The 21,283-nt window shown below is 34.1% G+C and overlaps 1 pseudogene; it reads left to right on the top strand.

Annotated features, from left to right (window-relative positions):
* The first annotated feature begins 8,159 nt into the window (after window positions 1–8,159).
* LOC107940489 (cullin-1-like) lies at window positions 8,160–19,397 on the top strand (annotated as a pseudogene).
* Window positions 19,398–21,283: the final 1,886 nt, after the last annotated feature.

Genomic DNA, 21,283 nt, shown 5'->3' with positions numbered 1-21,283 from the left:
CCCGACGTCATCACTGGTACCTTCACTCTCTTTGATACTAATGTGATTGCATTGATTGACCCTGGTTCTACTCATTCATATGTATGCGAAACCTTAGCAACCAGTAAGACTCTACCTGTTGAGTCTACTGAGCTCGTAATTCGAGTATCAAACCCTTTGGGTCAATGCGTACTTGTTGATAAAGTGTGTAAGAGATGCCCTCTAATAATCCGAGAATCCTGTTTTCCGGCCGATTTGATGCTTTTGCCGTTCGACGAGTTTGATGTTATTCTTGGTTTGGATTGGTTAACCGCGCATGATACGGTTGTGAATTGCAAAAGCAAGACTATCGATTTGAGGTGCGCAAATAACGAAATAATCCGAGTTGAGTCTGCGGACTTAAAGGGGTTGCCAGCTGTAATATCAGCAATGTTGGCCCAGAAATATGTAAGGAAAGGGTGCGAAGCATACCTCGCGTATGTACTTGATGACAAGGAGTTAGAAAAGAAACCCGAATCGGTGCCGGTGGTCTGTGAATACCCGGATGTTTTTCCTGAAGAGTTACCGGGTTTGCCACCTGTTCGGGAGGTAGAGTTTGGCATTGAGCTTGTACCTGGAACTACGCCAATTTCGATCGCTCCGTATCGTATGGCACTAACCGAGTTAAAAGAGTTGAAAGCTCAGTTGCAAGAATTGACGGATAGAGGTTTCGCTCGACCGAGTTTCTCACCTTGGGGTGCACCAGTATTGTTCGTGAAAAAGAAGAACGGAACCATGAGGTTGTGCATTGACTATCGTCAACTGAATAAAGTGACGATAAAGAATAAGTATCCGTTACCGCGTATTGATGATCTGTTCGATCAATTAAAGGGAGCATCGATGTTTTCAAAGATAGATTTGAGATCGGGTTATTATCAGTTGCGGATTCGAGATTCGGACGTACCCAAAACTGCTTTCAGAACGAGGTACGGTCACTACGAGTTCTTAGTGATGCCGTTTGGGCTCACTAATGCCCCTGCGGTGTTTATGGATTTGATGAATCGGATCTTTAGGCCGTATTTGGATCGGTTCGTAGTTGTGTTTATTGATGACATCTTGGTCTATTCAAGAGATGAGACCGAACATGCTGAGCATCTGAGGCTAGTGTTGCAAATTTTGCGGGATAAGCAGTTATATGCTAAGTTCAGTAAGTGTGAGTTCTGGTTAAGAGAGGTTAGCTTCTTGGGTCATGTGGTATCCGCATCGGGTATTCGAGTTGACCCGAGCAAAATTTCAGCCATACTTAACTGGAAGCCTCCGAGAAATGTTACCGAAGTCCGGAGCTTTCTAGGGCTCGCCGGTTATTACCGACGATTTGTCAAAGGTTTCTCGATGATAGCCACACCAATGACGAAGCTACTTCAAAAGATGTTAAGTTCGAATGGACGGAGAAATGTCAGAAAAGCTTCGATCAACTGAAAACTCATTTGACTGAAGCTCCAATTTTGGTGCAACCCGAATCGGGTAAAGAGTTTGCCATTTATAGTGACGCATCCCTACTTGGGTTGGGTTGCGTATTGATGCAAGAAGGTCGAGTTGTGGCCTATGCGTCGAGACAATTGAAGCCACACGAGAGAAATTATCCGACCCATGATCTCGAACTAGCCGCCATTGTGTTTGCATTGAAAATATGGCGACATTATTTGTTTGGTGAGAAGTGCCATGTGTTTTCGGATCACAAAAGTCTCAAATATTTGATGACTCAACGAGACTTGAATCTGCGACAAAGACGTTGGCTTGAGTTGTTGAAAGATTACGAGCTTGTCATTGATTACCACCCGGGAAAGGCTAATGTGGTTGCGGACGCCTTAAGCCGGAAATCACTGTTTGCTTTGCGAGCGATGAATGTACACTTGTCTGTTCTACCTGACAATGTGTTAGTAGCTGAATTAAAAGCCAAACCATTATTGACTCATCAAATTCGTGAAGCTCAGAAAGTCGATGATGAATTGGTTGCAAAACGAGCTGAGTGTGTTCCGAACAAGGAATCGGAGTTTCAGATTGATGATGATGGTTGTTTGAGGTTTAGAAGTCGTTTGTGTGTTCCAAGGAATTCGGAACTCATTCCGATGATTCTGAACGAAGCCCATTGTAGCCGAATGTCAATCCACTCGGGGAGCACGAAAATGTACAACGACTTGAAACGTCGGTATTGGTGGCATGGTATGAAACGAGACATCTCCGACTTTGTTTCGAGATGTTTAATATGTCAACAAGTGAAAGCGGAACATCAAGTGCCTTCAGGGTTACTTCAGCCGATCATGATACCCGAGTGGAAATGGGACCGAGTCACAATGGACTTTGTGTCCGGACTGCCATTGTCCGCAAGTAAGAAGGATGCGATTTGGGTTGTTGTTGATAGGCTGACTAAGTCGGCTCACTTTATCCCCGTGCGTACGGATCTTTCATTGGATAAACTAGCCGAACTGTATGTCTCTCAGATTGTGAGATTACATGGAGTACCTATTTCTATCGTGTCGGATAGAGATCCGAGATTCACCTCACGATTTTGGAAGAAATTCCAAGAAGCTTTGGGTACCAAGCTGCATTTTAGCACCGCTTTTCACCCCCAAACCGATGGTCAATCCGAGCGGATAATTCAGATACTCGAGGATATGCTGAGATGCTGCATCCTTGAGTTTAGTGGTTCATGGGAACGGTATGTACCTTTGATTGAATTCGCTTACAATAATAGTTTTCAATCAAGTATTAAGATGGCACCTTATGAGGCTTTGTACGGTCGTAAATGCCGTACGCCATTGTTTTGGACCGAGCTTGGTGAAAGTAAAATTTTCGGAGTTGATTTGATTAAAGATGCCGAACAGAAAGTAAAGGTAATCCGTGAAAGTCTGAAGGCAGCCACAGATCGTCAGAAATCGTATGCGGACTTGAAACGAAAGGACATTGAATATCAGGTGGGAGATAAAGTGTTTCTTAAAGTGTCACCTTGGAAGAAGGTACTCAGATTTGGCCGTAAAGGCAAGTTGAGCCCGAGATTCATTGGGCCATACGAAATATCCGAACGAGTCGGTCCAGTTGCGTATCGATTGATTTTACCCCATGAACTTGAAAAGATTCACGATGTCTTTCATGTTTCAATGCTTCGACGTTATAGATCCGATCCATCACATGTGATTAATCCCTCAGAAGTTGAAATTCAATCTGACTTGAGCTATGAAGAAGAACCGATTCGTATCCTAGCTCGTGAAGTGAAAGAGTTGCGAAATAAAAGGGTTCCGTTGGTTAAGGTGTTGTGGCTCAAACACGGGATCGAGGAAGCAACCTGGGAACCCGAGAGCTCGATGAAAGAACGATATCCGAACCTATTTACCGGTAAGATTTTCGAGGACGAAAATTTCTTAAGTGAGGGAGAGTTGTGACAGCCCAAAATTGACCCTAGTCGGGAAGTGGTTTCGGGACCGCTAAACCGAGTCACCGAAAGGTTTGAATGTGATGTTTATTGTCTAGAATATGTAATCATGAATGTGTGAAAATTTCAAGCTTCGATTTAGTCGATTGCATGTGAATTTAGTCAATAGGACTTATATGAGAAAATTTTAAAATGTGATAGGTCAATGCATGAGGACCTATTAGTGCATGTGGAAGAAAAAGGGGACTTGCATGTCAAAGTGCCCAATTCTTGATAAGTGGCCGGCCAAGCATGACTCCATTCCTCCAAGTTTATGTTGTTTATTATTTAATATTGGTAAGTAAATTAAAATAAATTAAAGAAAGGAATTAAAAAGGAAGAGATGAATAAAATAAGGAGGGAAGAGGGAGTGTTCATCTTTTTTTCTTTGGCTATTGCCGTGAGTGAGGAGAAGGAAGGGAGATTTGGTTATTGGATTTTGGCTTGGAAGATGGCTAGAATGAGGTATGTATTGAATGATTCTTGAAAATCTATGCATGTTTGAGATGGTTAGTTCAAATTCTACTCATCCTATAGATTAGACTTAGGATTTTGAGGTTGAAATTCGGCCAAGAAGCTTGAAACTCTTAGTAGATGTGTTAATGTCATTAAAATGGATAGTAATGTAGGATATGGTGAGTGGTTAATTGCTTTTAACTTGAAAGTTGAGGTTAAAGGGGTTAAGTGATTGCCGAATCTAATTTAGGGGTGGAGGATTGTGTTCATGTTATATTGGATAGGTAGAGGTTGTAATGAGGTTGAAATTGTTGAATTGTTAGCTTGGTAACTAATGAAGTAATCGGCCATATGGGTAAAAATGGGATGTTCATTTTAGTTGTTGTTTCATTTTTGTGAGAAATGGGTCAAGTATTCATGAGATGAAATTGTGTGATTAGATAAATTAAAGGTAATAGTATAGTTGATGAATATATATAGATATACATATTCGGCCATCACTTAGGAGCTTATGTGATGTTGAGTTAAGCTTTGCATATTCGGCTATATATATATATACATATATATGTAAGCCCATTCGTGATACTACCTTAGGACTATGTATATATAACCGACAAAAGAATGGGAAAAATTAGTAAGGGTGAAGGCCGAATGAGCTATAGGTGGTGTGGATGACTTTTATACATGTGGGTGTGTGTGTATGCCATTTAGTTGGTGACATTCGGCATTTCTTAATTAACATTAGAGATGAGTGAATGAAATCGGCATGTGTGTTTGTGGAAATGCCGAATGTGAATTTGGATAATATTGAGTAATGTATGTGCTTTAAAATGATGGAATGGAGTGGATGCTTTAAATGTGTTACGAACAATCATAAGTTAAATTAAGGGTTGCTAAGTTACCATTGTCATTGCCGAATATACAAACATACATATGCATGTGCAATTGAAGAATGAATGTTTAGCAAGATGGTTAAACTAGTTAAATTATTGATTTAGCTCAAGGAGTTAAAGGAGGTGAATCGAGCAAAGGCAAAGAAAAGGTTATCGAGTAGCCGAGTTGGAACCGTCTTACCCAACACGAGGTAAGTCATTAAGCATGTAGTTGGTATTATTTCAAATGGTCATAATGTTTATGTATTGATGCTGAATGGAATGAATAAATATACATATATATATATGCATGTACGTATGTGATGATGAAATTGTTGAATGAAAAGAAAAGAGGTAAGATGTACTGAGTTGTTGATCTCGGCACTAAACGTGCGGGTATAACCATTTATGACCATGAGATTTGGCGCTAAGTGTGCGGGATTAAATTGTACAGCACTAAGTGTGCGATTTGACTATGTTGCACTAAGTGTGCGAAATGAATATGATGCACTAAGTGTGCGAATTGACCATGCGGCACTAAGTGTGCGAGTTTGACTATGTAGCACTAAGTGTGCGATTTGATTACGTAGCACTAAGTGTGCGAGTTGATTATATAGCACTGAGTGTGCGGACTCAATATACATTCGTGAATCATTATGGACACTATGTGTGCGACACTATTGAGTCGATCGCGGACAGCGGATCGGGTAAGTGTCTTGAGTACATGGCTAATAGGTGCTATGCTTACACTTGGTGTTGAGCTCGGTAAGTTTGAACCTATGTGACAAATATACTTGAAGTCACGTACATAAAATTTATCGTAGGATGGGTGAAAGGCCGTTTAGTCGTTGATTGTAACGAAAATAAATTGATTTATGAAAATGCTTCAATGTCCTATTGATGAGTATATGGAATGTGAATGCATGAATTGATATGAAATTGAATCGATAGGTTGGAGGAACTATGGTATGGTTCGGTATGGATGGAGTAAATTGTCTCGTTCCATTTTGTTTCCTCTTGTGATAATGTTATTGATGGATGGTAGTGCATTGCTTATGACTTACTGAGTTATAAACTCACTCGGTGTTTCCTTGTCACCCATTATAGGTTGCTTGGACTCATCTATTTTTGCGGGGTCAGGCCGTCATCGAAGTCATCACACCGGATAGCAAGTTTTGGTACTTTCTTCTTAGTTGGCTTAGAAGAACATTTTGGCATGTATAAGCTATTACGTTGTGTTTGAACTTTGGCATGTAAACTTTAAGCCATGCGAAAATGGCACGAATGTTCGATTGAGTTGGATCAAGGGTAGGCATGAAATGGACCTAGTTACTTTCGTAACAGATGCTGGCAGCAGCAGTGTCATGAGATTGAAAAATCACTAAAAATAGTAGGAGTGGAATTAATTGATGAATAAATTATGTAATCGAAGCTCGATGAGTCTGTTTTCATGAGGAAGTAACGAAAAGATCATATGGGCAGTATATTAAGAGATAATCAGATTTTTGTGGGACAGGGCCAGAACGGTTTCTGGATTCCCTGCTCCGACTTTGGAAATTCATTATAAATTAACCAGAGATAATTAGGGGTCGTACCATATATGTACAGATTCCTCTCTGAGTCTAGTTTTCATAGAAACAAACGGCATCAGTATTGAAGCCCCGTGCAGGGAGATATCCAAGTCGTAATGGGCAAAGGTCAGTGTAGTCGACCCCTGCAACTTGGGAGACTTTGACTAATAAACTGTACTAATTGGCCCGACCAAAAATTCTAGAAAAAAATACATAGATGGGAACATGAGTCTAGTTTCTGGGAAAAATTACGAAACTGATTTTCGAGTTACGAAACTCAAGATATGATTTTTAAAACGACTAGTACACAGATTGGGCAGTGTCTGGAAAATAAATTTTATAAGGGGTTAAAGTCAGTTAACACCTCGTGTTCGACTCCGGTGTCGGTTTCGGGTTCGGGGTGTTACAGTTTTCTTAATGAGATGACCATTGAAGAAGGTTTGTGGAATCTTGATTTATTCTAGGTTTGGTATCGGGAGATGTGATCCAACATATTAAGAGAATCGCTCCTCTACATCATTCTGAAGGTCTTGATAAGATTTACTAGAGTCATACTTCATCAGGAGCCTTTTCTATTAAAACCACTTACAGGGTTCTAAAGGAAGGTGATTGGAATCCAAAAGATGAGAAATGAAATAGTGTTTCGAATATTCCAAGAGTGCAAAGGGTCCAATTCTTTATTTAGACTGCTTTATAGGGAAGACTCCTTAGTAATGTGGAAAGGGTTAGGAGGGGGTTAGCTGTTGATCCCTCCTGTCCTATTTGTGGTTATCACGCAGAAGACATTCTGCATATTTTAAGGGATTGTATAACAGCTAAGAAGGTTTAGAATCAGGCCATCCTAGGTAATCACCTTACGAATTTTTCTCTAATAATACACAAGATTGACTTCTTTTTATTATGCAAGATAATAATACGATTCACGAGGGAGGAGCCAACTGGGCATGTCTTTTTGGGATACTCACTTGGCGCATATGGAAAAACCATAACTTATTTATCTTTCAAGGTAGATCCTGGAGCTGGAGAGAGATAGTTCAAGCTTCATACAGTTGGGCAAAACATTTCTTCTCAGTGTTTCTAGACGTACTGATTAGTTGTTCTGAACTTTCCCTCGGAGAAAAAATTATTAGAGATCGGGTCCTTCTGAATATTGACGGTGCAGTGCAATTGGAGTCTGAAAATGCTGCCGCCATGGGAGTTGTACATAATGAACACGAAGACTGGATCTTTAGATATCATAGACATGTATGAAAATGTTTGATCTTTGATGTTGAACTTGGGGCATTTTTGAGGGCCTCAAGTTTATTCAACGCAGAGGTCATGACCAACTTATCATTCAATCTGACAGTTTGGAAATTGTTAAAACCATTCTTGAAAATACTTCCACAGATTCGAACTCTACTTTAATTAGGTGTATTCAAAGTAATTTATCTCAAGAAAGCCAGTGGTCATTGCGGTACATTTTGAGAGAACAGAATCAAGTTGTGGATTACTTAGCTAAACAAGCTTTGGCCGAAAAAGATGACTTGCAAGTTTTTGGATCTCCCCCCACGATGGTTCGCACTTTTCTCAATATGAATGAGTCTAAAGGCGATTTTTCTTTTCAAAATATTGCTATGTAATTAATTAGTTTTATCTTATTATCACAAAAAAAAATTCCATCTTCGAATTTCTTCATTTCTTCCCATTTACGTACATAAAAAAAAAAGCTCTTTGTTTTTCATATGGAAACCAAAATCCTATTCTTACTCGACACATTAGTTTCTCGTCTTAATTTATTTAATGCCACAACAAACAAAAAAACATCCGGCAAGCCAGAAAATCCGCCTCCTCTCTCTCTCTCTCTCTCTTATATTTTCATTTCCCTCGTATTTTCACTACCTTTTTAACCATTCGTGTCGCCATTCTCTTCTTTAGCAAATAGCGTTTTTACTGGAAACTCTCTCGTTTCCGACAGCATCTCTACTGTACCTGTTTTCCGTTCTATTTTATTTTATTTTTCAGTTATTATTATTTTTTATTCATTATTGTTTACATTGATCAATAACCGCATTGATTCGTCGCATGTTTATTTATGTGATCGGTAATTTTATAATTTCGCCGTTCTTTTTTCATGTTTGTTTTGAAGTCGTTTATTTTGTTTATTCGATGATTGCCATGACGTACGATGTCACTGTTTAGAATATTTTGCTTTTTTGCATGTTGTTATGATTTTTGGCCAGTGTTGACCTGCATCACCTGTTTGATTTATCTATAGTGATCGAGCTTTTTTGTTTTGCTTGTTTGATGTTTGACGTTTTGAATTTTTTTCTCTTGTTATGCGGTTTTGTAGATTTAAATTTGAAGATATCTTAGCTCCTGATTTTTACTAAATGGGGTGCGAGAATATTGAATTCGATCAAGGATGGGGAGAGATGGAGAAGGGGATCGAAAAGCTGAAGAGAATTTTGGCAGGAGAGAAAGAAACTCCATTTACCTCGAGAGAATATATGACGCTTTACACGTATCCTCAATTATTTCATTTCAGTTTTGTTGAATTTACTTTCAGCCGCTTTATTATTATTTTTAATCATCTTGTACTCTTTATTCTCATCATCTTCCTTAATTGCAACTATTACAGAACTATCTACAATATGTGCAATCAAAAGGCGCCTCACGATTATTCCGAACAGCTTTATGACAAGTACAAAGAGACACTTGATGAATATATTACTTCAATAGTAAGGCATTTGGTGTTATGTCAGCCTTCATTTCATTATCTGGTTGCAGGCTACTAGCTTGTGCCGATAGATTAGTGTTTTATGTAAAATAACTGATCTTTTCCTTGCAAAATCATACTGAAGTCCTCATATATATATATGTATGTTCTTTGACAGCATGAAAAGGATTTAGACATCTTTGACAATGAATATTCTAGGAACTGAATGGGATGCTATTTTCTGTTTACTCTGTTTAAGCATCCATATTCCTTGAACTTTGGTTGCATTTGTTTGATGTTTTACAGATCTGATTGTTGTTTAAATGTTGTAAATACTAGTTTTCTTTGTAAATTGCTTTTTAAGGGTATGGTTTTACTGCTGGTTACTTTTGTAAATTCTTCTCTTAGTAGTTTTTTACTCAATACAAACCCTATCAAACTTATTTATCCGTCATCTAATTTCTGTGGTAAATGTGCCTTTGGTCTCAAGTTTCCTCCTCTTTAAAAATCAGATATTGCCATCTTTAAAGGACAAGCATGATGAGTTCATGCTAAGGGAGCTTGTTGAAAGATGGCTGAATCATAAAATAATGGTCAAGTGGCTAACACGCTTCTTCCATTACCTTGATCTCTAGTTCATTATCCAGAGATCAGTCCCCTCACTTAATGAAGTTGGGACGACCTGCTTCCTTAATCTGGTTTGTTATTAGCTTTTATAATGACACCTTTATCCAATACTGAATATTCTGTAATGACTTCAATTTTCAAAGTTTTGCTGCGTATCTTTTAAAATATACATTGTGTACCATCTGTTTTTTTCAGGTATACGAGGACGTGCATCCCACAATCAAAGATATTGTACTCTCCCTTGTAAGTTTACATCATTTTTTCGTGGTTAATTGTATTTTGAATAAAAACTAAGAGTGATGGTTTCTTTTTTATCAGATTGATAAAGAACGCGAGGGAGAGCAAATAGACCGAGCATTACTGAAGAATGCTTTAGATATTTTTGTTGAGATGGGCGGGGGACAAATGAATCGTTATCAAGATGATTTTGAAGCACCCTTTCTTCAGGAAACGTCTAATTACTTTTCACGGAAGGCGTCAAAATGGATTGAGGAAGCTTCTTGTCCAGATTACTTGCTGAAGGCAAGAGCTTAACTACTCTTCTGCATTTTTTTTCTCACAGGTTTCAAGTTTTTCTCCCTTATTAACATAGATGATTCTAAATTATAATTGCAGTCTGAAGAATGCTTAAAGAAGGAAGTGGACAAAGTGTCTAATTACCTGCATTCAAGCACTGAGACAAAATTGATGGAGGTCATCTTTTCTGTGGCTTAAGTTTGAGAAAAAATTGATAGAGGTCAGCTTTCCTATGGCTATAATGACAATGTAGAAATATCATAAAGAAAAGAAAGAAAAAATAGAACACACTGATTTTATATTGAAACCCTTTTAGGAAAAAACTACAAGTAGAGGAGAAGAAAATTCACTAATGTCGAATTTCGAATCAATTATACAATAGTTTCAACCACATCTATTTATAGGTTGAAAAAGCCTAATTCTAATCAATGCAAAATATATTATACTACTAAATATTCTAGAAAGAAGCTATATTTTGTCTAACTTGACTTGCAAGTAATCTCTTAGATTTTGTTTAACTTGACTTACAAGCAATCTCTTAGAATTTGGGTCACACAACTCTAACAATCTCCACCTTGACAGGAATTCTCAACAAATAAATTCTCCACCTCTTCCATGAAACCCCTTAAAGGTATTCTTCAACAATGAATAATGAGACCCTTCCCTTAAGAGTCAAATCCAGATAAAAGATGCTTTATCTTGTCATACAATGTTAAGGAAGCATAGACTTCATCAACTATAAGAGATTTGCAGCAATACAAAATTGAATCTCTAAAGGTTGAATAAAATAGGAGCAACGAACAAATTAAAATTAACCCTAAATCTTCTTTATCGTGCTGAACCTCCATGGCCTCTAGGTCCGAGAGAATTTCTTTAAACACAGTTAAGTGTTCGTGCACAGACGCACAGTACCTTCCTCCAAACAATGAGCATAAAGGCACTGCTTCATATGCAACTCGCTAGTTAGGGTTTTCGACATGCATAGCTGTTGCAGCTTTTTCCATAATGCAACAACACTCTTCTCCTTCATCACGTCCTGTAGAATTTCATTCAACAAATGCAAATGTAATTGCGTTAAAGCCTTTTGATCTTTATGTTTCTTCTCTTCCTCCGTCAATGTCGAAGGCATCTTATCTAACCCTACCAGAGTATCCTCTAAATCCATTTGCACATGAACTACTTGCATCTTTATCTGCCACAACAAGAATCTAGTGTTACAATCCAACAGCAGAATATCATACTTCATTGTCACAATTACCATGATCGAAACAAACAACCCGAAAAGCTCTGATACTAATTTGTTAAAAACTGAACGTCGATAATGGAAATATAGAAAGATTGCAAAGAAAAGAAAGAAAAAAATAGAACACACAGATTTTACGTGGAAAAAAAATAGAACACACAGATTTTACGTGGAAACCCTTTTGGGAAAAAATCACAGGCAAAAGAAAAGAAAATTCACTAATGTCGAATTCGAATCAATTATACAAGAAGAGTTTCAACCACATCTATTTATAGGTTGAAAAAGCCTAATTCTAATTAATGTAAAATATATTATTCTACTAATTTTTCTAGAAAGAAAATATATTTTGTCTAATTTTACTTGTAAGTAATCTCTTAGAAATTATGTCACACAACGCTAACAGCTTATTTATGCACTTTTTCTTATCCTTAAATAAATTGTAAAATTGTTTACTGTAATGTCTCAGGAAGATTATGTGCAAGTACACAGTCGTTTATAAGTAATAAAGTAGTAAGTAAGAGTTATCGTATCTACAAACACTATAAATGTGAATCAATAATTGCAAAATTAACACTTAGCAAGTTGGTTTGTGGCAAAATAAATAAGAGTGTGATGAATTTACTAACTAAATTAATTAAAATAAATCTAAGTATGCAGATAAAATGTATCACAGAATAATTAAGCAAGCAAGTTTTTAAGAGTAAATCACAATGACATGCATGTGCTAGAATAATTACTCTTCCTCACTTAGAATTATTAAGACAATGTTAAATGATATTACAGAGATTCCATGGCAAAATTAATAATTTACTAATCCTAATTGCTAAAGTTATAATATTATACTTAGTTTCTCTAGCATATTTTTATATTTAATCAACTTTACAATTTCATAAGTACACATCATAAAGGAATTATGCAAGGTAACAATATTGTCTAATATTGTTACTAACTCAATCATTAAATGAACAAACATGCACCATTCAAATATTGTGTCAATTAATTACAATCTTGTTTAGATTAAATAAATAATTCAACTGCTTCCCTATAGTCATAATGCATGAGAAACATGTTCATAATTTTATTTGAATGAGTAAATTAATCAAATGCACAGAACATTTTCAACAGAGTAAATAATTTAAGCTAAGGAATTGAAATCATTTTAACACTAAAAAAATTAAGCAATCGTGATTACATTAAAAGCAGAAAACTTAAGTTGCAATCATATTTCTTGAATTGAACAAAAAATAAAAGATTAAAGGGAACGAGAATAATTACTAAGCTGATTCCAGTGGATTTCTATGGCACATCTCACTTTGCTCCTCCTTTCTTCTCTTCTTGTCGTGACTACTAAGCTCAAATTCTCAATATTGATGAAAATTGACTGCTCTTAAAATCTTTCAATGCTCTTTTAAGTGTGAGGGTGAGCAAAATTCGATTTGACTCAAAAAAATCGAAAAAAAGTTCGAATTTTGAATCATTTGAATCGAATTAATCAGATTAATTCGAATTTATTTTTCAAATTTCGAGTTAAATTTTTAAATTCGAGTAACCCGAATAATTCGAATAAACTAAATATCAAATATTTTACTTCCTTTTCCCCTCAAACCCCATCTCAAAAGTCACACCTTTTTACTTTCCCCCCAAAATTTTACATCCCCAAACGCCAAAAACCATTTTCCTTTTACTTTCTCCAATACTTTCGTCTCAAAAATTTTACTTCCCTCAAACTCTTAAATTTTTTACTCCTCTTAACCTCCCAAAACTTTTTCCCCTTTTGCTTTTCCTCAAAACTTTTACTTCCTCCTAAACCCCAATTTTTTTTCAAATTTATGTCTATTACTTATATTATTGAATTAAATTTCACATTTTTTTACTATTTATATTATTGAATTGTTTAATCATGCTAAATTTTTATCAATTTCTGTAAAAAATTGAATTATTGATGATGACATAAAATATTCAGTTAATTTTTTTTTGTATCAATTTCATATTTTATTTTTAAATAAATTTTATTAAAAAAACACGTTTTTTATATTTAATATATTTTTTAATTTTCAAATACATGATAACCAGAATCAGAAAATAATTGAAGCAACTAAGTAAGCAAAAAAGTTAACCTGTATATAAAATATTAATAAATAAATTATGAGTGGGTGAAAGCTAATAACAAATTTGATTACGGTAGGCAAATTTGATTATGGTAGGTGAAAGTAGCTACAAGAACCCAAAGTTATTTTTTAATTTTCGAACAAATATATTCGATTCGATTTGATTTGAATTTCATCTCACTCAACTTGATTAAAAAAAATTCAAATCGAGTTAGGATGATAAAATAAGATTTATCAACTCAATTAACTCGAATTTTTTTCATTCGATTCGATCAAACGCTCAAACTTACTTAAGTGGAGTGAAAAATAGGAGAAAAGATGATGAATGGTGGATGATTGAGTGATTGATGAAAGACTTCTTATTTATACTAGAAACGCTCCAACATCCCCTAGCTATTTTTAGCCCCAAATCCCTTGATTTTCTCTCTAGAGGTGGCCGAAGGTGGGTGGACGATCATGCTGTTTTGGGAAGGATGTTAATTGATTTATGCTTGATTCAAGGGAAGAGTTGCTTGATTCCCTCATGGTTGATTGGTGGTTGAATTGGTTGATTACCAAGTTTTCATGGACAGTTTGGGCTCATTCCTTCCGAATGGACGATTTGGGCTCTTTCGATCTTGTTGGGTTATCCAGTTTTGTTGACCCACTTAGGAGCTGGGTCAAGAGTTGGGTCAAGAGGAATTCTAAAGTCCAATTATTATAATTGGGGCATCCAAGGATGGTAATATATCAGTCCACATCGTGTAGGTCCTTTGCTACATAGACGTTGCAGCGTTAGGCATCAAAGTGTGCATTTCAATCCCTTTCCTCTTCTGAGTTTATTAGGCACTTTTAGGACTGAAAATCAATTTTAGCATATAAATTAACAAAAATGAATTATTTCAAATAAATTGAACAATAAATAGAAATTAAAAAATTACTGTAGAATTTGTTATTAGACACCCCGAACTTGAATGAATTTGAAAGTAAATAGATCTTAAAATAACTATATTTTGGAGTTATCAATTGATCAAGTAAGAGGTGAAATACATGAATTTTGTTTGATGTGTGAAAGTTGTCAGTAAGATAGTAGAATAGAAGTTGTGTGAATTGTCTTTAGGCGCAATAATGTGAGGCAAGTTAACGTACAGTTTCTATGAATACAGCTCTATAATTCCGAGAGCATTCTAATTATAGCTGTTTATCCTTTGTGTAGAAAGTGCAACACGAGTTGTTGGTTGTATACGTTAACCAGCTACTTGAAAAGGAGGATTCAGGGATCAAGGTTTTGTTTAGAGATGATAAGGTAAAATTTGCTCAACCTTGTCTCTTTGCAAGAAATGTTTACTCTTCTCGCTGTTTATTTCGGTAACTGTGTAGATCAGGAAATTACTTGGCTTACTTTATGCTCTGTAGGTGGATGATCTTTCTAGGACGTACAGGGTTTATAATAAAATATCTCAAGGCCTGGATCTTGTTGCTAATGTATTCAAGCAGGTATGAATTTCTGTTTACTTGTTCTGCAAGCTAAATGACCGTCTTTTCATGTTACTTCACAGCTTTACTGACTCTTTCTGAGTTTTTTTTTTTCTTTTGCAGCATGTTACTATTGAGGGTACAGCCTTTGTTCAACAGGCAGAAGAGGCTGCAAGTAACCAGGTTAATTTGTTGTTGCCCTTCTCTTATAGTTACAAGTATAATTGCTGGATACAATTACTGATGTCGTTTTGTAGTAAGGATTACTGAAGATTTGTATTCTTGTGAGGATATCAAATCTATTCTTTTGTACTAACATATTGAGTGCAAAACAGGAAGAGTAATGTTTAAGCATAAACCTGGCTCTCTTTTTTTTATCTATTATTTTGTTTATGCACCTGAGTGAAAAATGGATGATACATAATTTATTGTTTCGACTACTCAACGTGCCCATCTCTAAATGCTGATAGTCAATCATTTTCACAGGCCTCAAATACTCCTAGCGGGCACGAACAGGTAAAATTTCCAACTTTTAAGCTATGGATACTCATGGATTCACTTCAGATGTTGAAAATTAATATTGTTATCATCATCGTCAGGTTCTTGTAAAGAATATACTTGAGCTGCATGATAATTATATGACATATCTGAACAGCTGCTTTCAAAATCATAATTTGTTCCACAAGGTTTGCTGGAATACCTAAATTTTTTAATATGGATCATGTTCAATCATTTCATCTGACACAAGCTTTGTCGAAATGTTCAATAGGCCTTAAAAGAGGCTTTTGAGGTATTTTGCAACAAAAATGTTTATGGCAGCCCAAGTGCAGAGATTTTGGCATCTTTCGCTGATCATATCCTCAGGAAGGGTGGGAGTGAGAAATTAAGCGATAAAGTCATTGAAGAAACACTTGAGAAGGTGGCTTTATCGACCGTCTGACGCCAAATTTGTGCGGACCAGAAATTGGTTCTAAGCTATTCGTTTTGTTTCTGCAGGTAGTTAAGTTGCTGCAATATGTCATCGATAAGGACGTCTTTGCTGAATTCTACAGGTGAGGTTATTATTATTATTTGTTGATTAGTATTATATGTACATTATAAAACAAATGTAATGGCATGAATTTATGTGGTGCATTTTGATCCTAACTTCATGGCGTGCAATCATTGACAGGAAAAAACTTGCTCGGCGACTCCTTTTTGACCGCGGTACTAATGATGATCAAGAAAGGAGTATTCTGAGTAAGCTCAAACAGCAGTTCGGTGCACCGCTCACCTCAAAGATGGAGGGCATGGTCTGATAGTCGGTCTGGTTTTTGCCTATTTTATTCGATTTCATGGTTTACAGTTCTAATTGTGATCAAGCTTGTCCTCTGCCTTCCTAACAGGTCACAGATGTGGTACTGGAAAGGAAAACCAGAGCAGCTTCCAGGAATATCTTAGGAATAACCCAGATGTACATCCTGGCTTGATTTTACAGTTACTGTTCTTACCACCGGATTCTGGCCAAGTTATAAATCGTTTGATCTCTCTCTCCCTCCTGAGATGGTAATCATGACAGTATTAAAGTAATCCTTATTTTTACCCTAGCATGTTTCCAGAAACGCGTTTTATACCCAAAAAACTTCATTGTTTCAGGTCAAGTGTGTAGAAGTTTTCAAAGGATTTTACGGAACCAAAACAAAACACAGAAAGCTTACATGGATATACTCACTTGGAACTTCCCACATTAATGGCAAGTTCGAGCCAAAACCCATAGAACTGATTGTTTCAACTCATCAGGTAAACCTTTCACGTTCCAAATTCTAGATTTAGGATTCAACTTGGAAATCTAATATTACCAGTTCCCTAAATAATCAGGCTGCGGTCCTTCTGCTTTTTAACGCGTCAGAACGGCTAAGCTATTCGGAGATCGTGGCTCAATTGAACCTGGCTCATGATGACTTGATCAGGTTACTGCATTCGTTGTCATGTGCAAAGTATAAGATCCTAAATAAAGAGCCAAGCTCAAGGTCCATCTCCCAGAGTGACAGCTTCAAGTTCAATCCTAACTTTACTGACAAGATGAGGAGGATTAAGGTGTGGAGCAGTTTTTGAACTCTTTTTATTTTTTTTGACATTATTGTTGCATTTAGTATGTATCGGGATTGAGAAGAACCTTTAAACATTGTAAAACGTGTTATGTAGGTTCCTCTCCCTCCAGTGGATGAAAGGAAGAAAGTAATTGAAGATGTGGATAAAGATCGGCCTTACGCCATTGACGCCGCCATTGTGCGCATAATGAAGAGTAGGAAAGTTATGACACACCAACAATTAATTTCGGAGACCATCGAGCAGTTGAGTCGCATGTTTAAGGTATGGTTTTTTTATACGCCTAACCTTTTATAAAACACACTGGCAGACCAAAACCCACTCAAATCCAAAAGGGTTAATACACCGTTTGCTATTTAAATTTCGTCTCCATGTTTAATTTAATATTTGAATTTGATTTTAGGGTAAATTATAAAAATAATCACTTTTATTTGCTTCAAATTATATTTTAGTTATTTATGTTTGAAATATTACATTTTAGTCACTTACGTTATCTTTTTGTTATGAAGTGGGCACTTTACCGTTAAACTCCTTTACCTCCCTAACGTCAGTCCTGCATGGCAGTCCAAATGGGTTTTAAATGTCAACTTGGATGTCCAGTTGCTGAAATGAAAATTGGTTTTTAATTAAATAAATTTAATTTGGACTACCATGTAAGACATCTAATTTGGCATTTAAAACCCATTTGGACTGTCAAGTAAGACTGCCGTTAGGGAGGTAACGGAGCTTAACGATAGAGTGACCACTTCGTAACAAAACAATAACGTAAGTGACTAAAACATAATATTTCAAACATAAATGACTAAAATGTAATCTGAGGCAAACAAAAGTGACTATTTTTTGTTTTTTACCCTTAATTTTAATATTCAATGTTCAATTTGATACCTGAGTTTTTTTTTAATTGGGTATATGAGTTTGACTTCAATGTGTATATCATGTGGCCCAATGAACAATTGACAAAACATAGGTACTTAAATGAAAAAAAGAAGAAGCTTAGGTACTAAATTGAACACTGAAGCCAAACTCGGATATTTAATCAGGAGAAAAAAACTTAAGTATCAAATTGAACATTGAAACGAATATCAAGTACCAAATTAGCCAATAAAATACTCAAGTATTAAATTGAATATTAAAATCGATTTTAAGTACCAAATAGTATATTAATCTAATAAAAAATATAGCTCAATCAATTCGAATATAAACTTATCCAATGTGATTTGATTATAAAACGTCAATAAATTTAACTCAAAATAACCCGAAATAACTTAAACACGAAGCAACCAAAACTTAAAACGATTTAACCTTGAATTTATCTTTAGCTTGAAATAATTTAAAATTTTTGAATGAAATTTAACAAGATCTACATAAACTTGACCCACCTAATTGAAAGGTTTATGCCAGTCATATTTCAATATGTAAATTCTAACTCGAATTCAAAATTTGACCCAATCAATTCAAATATAAATTCGATTCAATTTGATTTGATTATAAAAATTTAATAAATTTAGTTTAAAATAACATGAACGGTAAAATGATCCAAATAAATAACCTAAAATAATTACTTTATATGAAAAATTCAAACTTCAATCCTAAAACTTGAATTCAAATGACTTAGAAAATTTTAAAATGCAAATTAATAAGATACAAAAACAACTCAAGTAACAAGTATAATCAGATATACTGATGATGGATGTAGTTTGGAAATTTCAGCCTAATATTAAATCCATCAAGAAGCGAATAGAAGATCTGATCACGCGAGACTATATGGAAAGAGACCGTGACAATTCACACATGTTTAGGTATTTGGCCTAGATATATATATATTGCAAATGGTTTTATGGGATTTAGAAGGGGCCTGCATTTCCTTTAATTTTTGGTAGTATATATTAGTATTTAATGTTTCATTATAACGTTTTATTGGCATTTAAATATTATTTTTGAGTAAAATGTTTTTTCTTTTCCATCAAATTATGGTAGGTATGCTATATCCAGATACCATAGTAGTAATAAATTTTGGAAGTGTTGCAATTGAGTTTTAGCTCGATTGGCATGGACATTGTTGCCAATGCAGAATGATGTGGGTTCGATTGCGCTGAAGCTCATTATCTTCTCATTTATAGGTTGGGAGAGTTATAGGTAGTTTTAAGTATTATGTCAAAAAGAGCAAATATGATCAAAATTTATAAAAGAATTTCTTAAACACAATAAATCTGTAAAAAAGATAAATATATTTAACAATTTATCATTATAATTAGTTAAATGTAATTCGTTTTTTCAAATTTCGATAATATTTAGATTTATATTTTAAATTATTAATTAAGACAAATTTGAAGGGAATGCGGTTACAGGCCTCAAATATTTATTATTTGAATTCGCATTGTTTATTTATATAATAAATGTAGATTCGAATATTTAAATTTATTAATTACAAAATACTTGTGATTTTGATTTTGTATATGTATAAAAAGATTTGCATATTTGAAAGATGATTGAAAATTTTGAAATTAATTATTTTTTGAATTTAGATATTCAATTGATAATAGCATTCAATTTAAATTTGGATAGTAATATTTTGATAATTTATGATAATACATTAATTTAAATTTTTAAATATATTTAGAAATATAAATTCGAATAATTCAAAAAATACAAATATCTTATCTACTACCATTCCTACTAACCCATAATAATAATAATTATTATTGAATGAAATGTTTGAAGGGTTTTTTAGTTTTAAAAAATTCAAATAATTCATCATAGTTGGTAAAAGTTAGATGCCTATTTTTTACTAAATCGTTTATAAAATATAGGATTTTATAATCAATTTTAATGAATAAAAAAAAAAGAGAAAGAGTGCTTGAAGGTATACAAATAATCTATTTTTAAACAAGCTGTGGGGGTTCCAAGTCGTCCTCAAGAACAAGCTGTGCACGAAATGTGCATGGGGCTTATTACGACGAAATCTATAATAGGCGACACTCTCGAACCACCACATATATGAGTTATTGTTTGTACATATAGGTTTTGTTTGTTTCATTGAAAATCACTTCTAGAAAATAATTTCTGGAAAATGATTTACTTTTCTAGAAAAACTAATATTTTATGGTATTTTGATGAATCTGTGTAAAATATTTTCTGTTATTTGGTAGATTTCTTAAAAATATCTCATAAAAGTTTTTTTCAATGAAACATTTGAGATTTTCTTATTTTTTCATTATTTAATTGAATTTATTTTTATCTATAATTTTATATTTTACATTGTTTTTGTATATATTAAAAATATTATGTTAAGTTCATGTTCATTACGACATTATTTTTTAATTACATGACTACCAAGTGAGTATTTTTTATTTAAAAATGTGACATCAACAAAATTGACAAAAAAATTTAATGATGTTAACAATTGGACTTGATTTTCAAATTTGAAAAGTAAAATGACTAAATTCTTGAAAATAAAAGTACAAAGACTAAATTGTAAATTTGTGAAATGTACATAGACTTATGACATATTTTAACCTTTATACTACAAAACATTTATTATTAATATATTTATAATTGTAATAAATATTTATTATTAAAATATTAATATTGAATATTTTCAATAATATTTGAATAATATTATTTAAAATTATTATTTTTAAAATTTATTATTAAAATTAAATTAAATCATTAAATAATTTATTAAAATAATAAATTATATTTATTATATTAATAATTTATTATATGGCTAATTATAAATAATTAAATATCTATGTTTTATAATATTGAAAATATAATATTTTAATAATTTTAAATATTTTTGAAAATAAAAATAAAATTTATTATCAATATAAAAATATTAAGCTTGATTTAAGTTAATTTTTATATAAAAATAAAATTATCTATAGAGGGGCTCTTTTTCGAAAAATAACTTACGCTTTTCAAAAGGGCACATCATTTTACAGGAAAAAATGACTTATTTTATGTTGACCTGTAAGTCATTTTCCGTTGACCAAGCTATTTTCTGTAAAACAAACACAGGGAAATGCAGAAAACATTTTCCGTAAAATCTTTTACATGTAAATAAATGGACCCATAATGTCACTGGGTCCTAGTGTGCTGAAATTTATTGAAGGAAGGTAATTTTTTTAGGAAAAAAAACCATTAATTTTTTTAGAAAAAAAAACCATTCAATTAAAACCAACGAATCTTTTAATATGTATTATTTTTGGATTAAATTAAG

Source organism: Gossypium hirsutum, chromosome A08 (assembly GCF_007990345.1).
Source record: "Gossypium hirsutum isolate 1008001.06 chromosome A08, Gossypium_hirsutum_v2.1, whole genome shotgun sequence".
Taxonomy (NCBI): domain Eukaryota; kingdom Viridiplantae; phylum Streptophyta; class Magnoliopsida; order Malvales; family Malvaceae; genus Gossypium; species Gossypium hirsutum.
The sequence above is the reverse complement of the archived record's forward strand: the minus strand, read 5'-3'. Positions and strand labels throughout refer to the sequence as shown.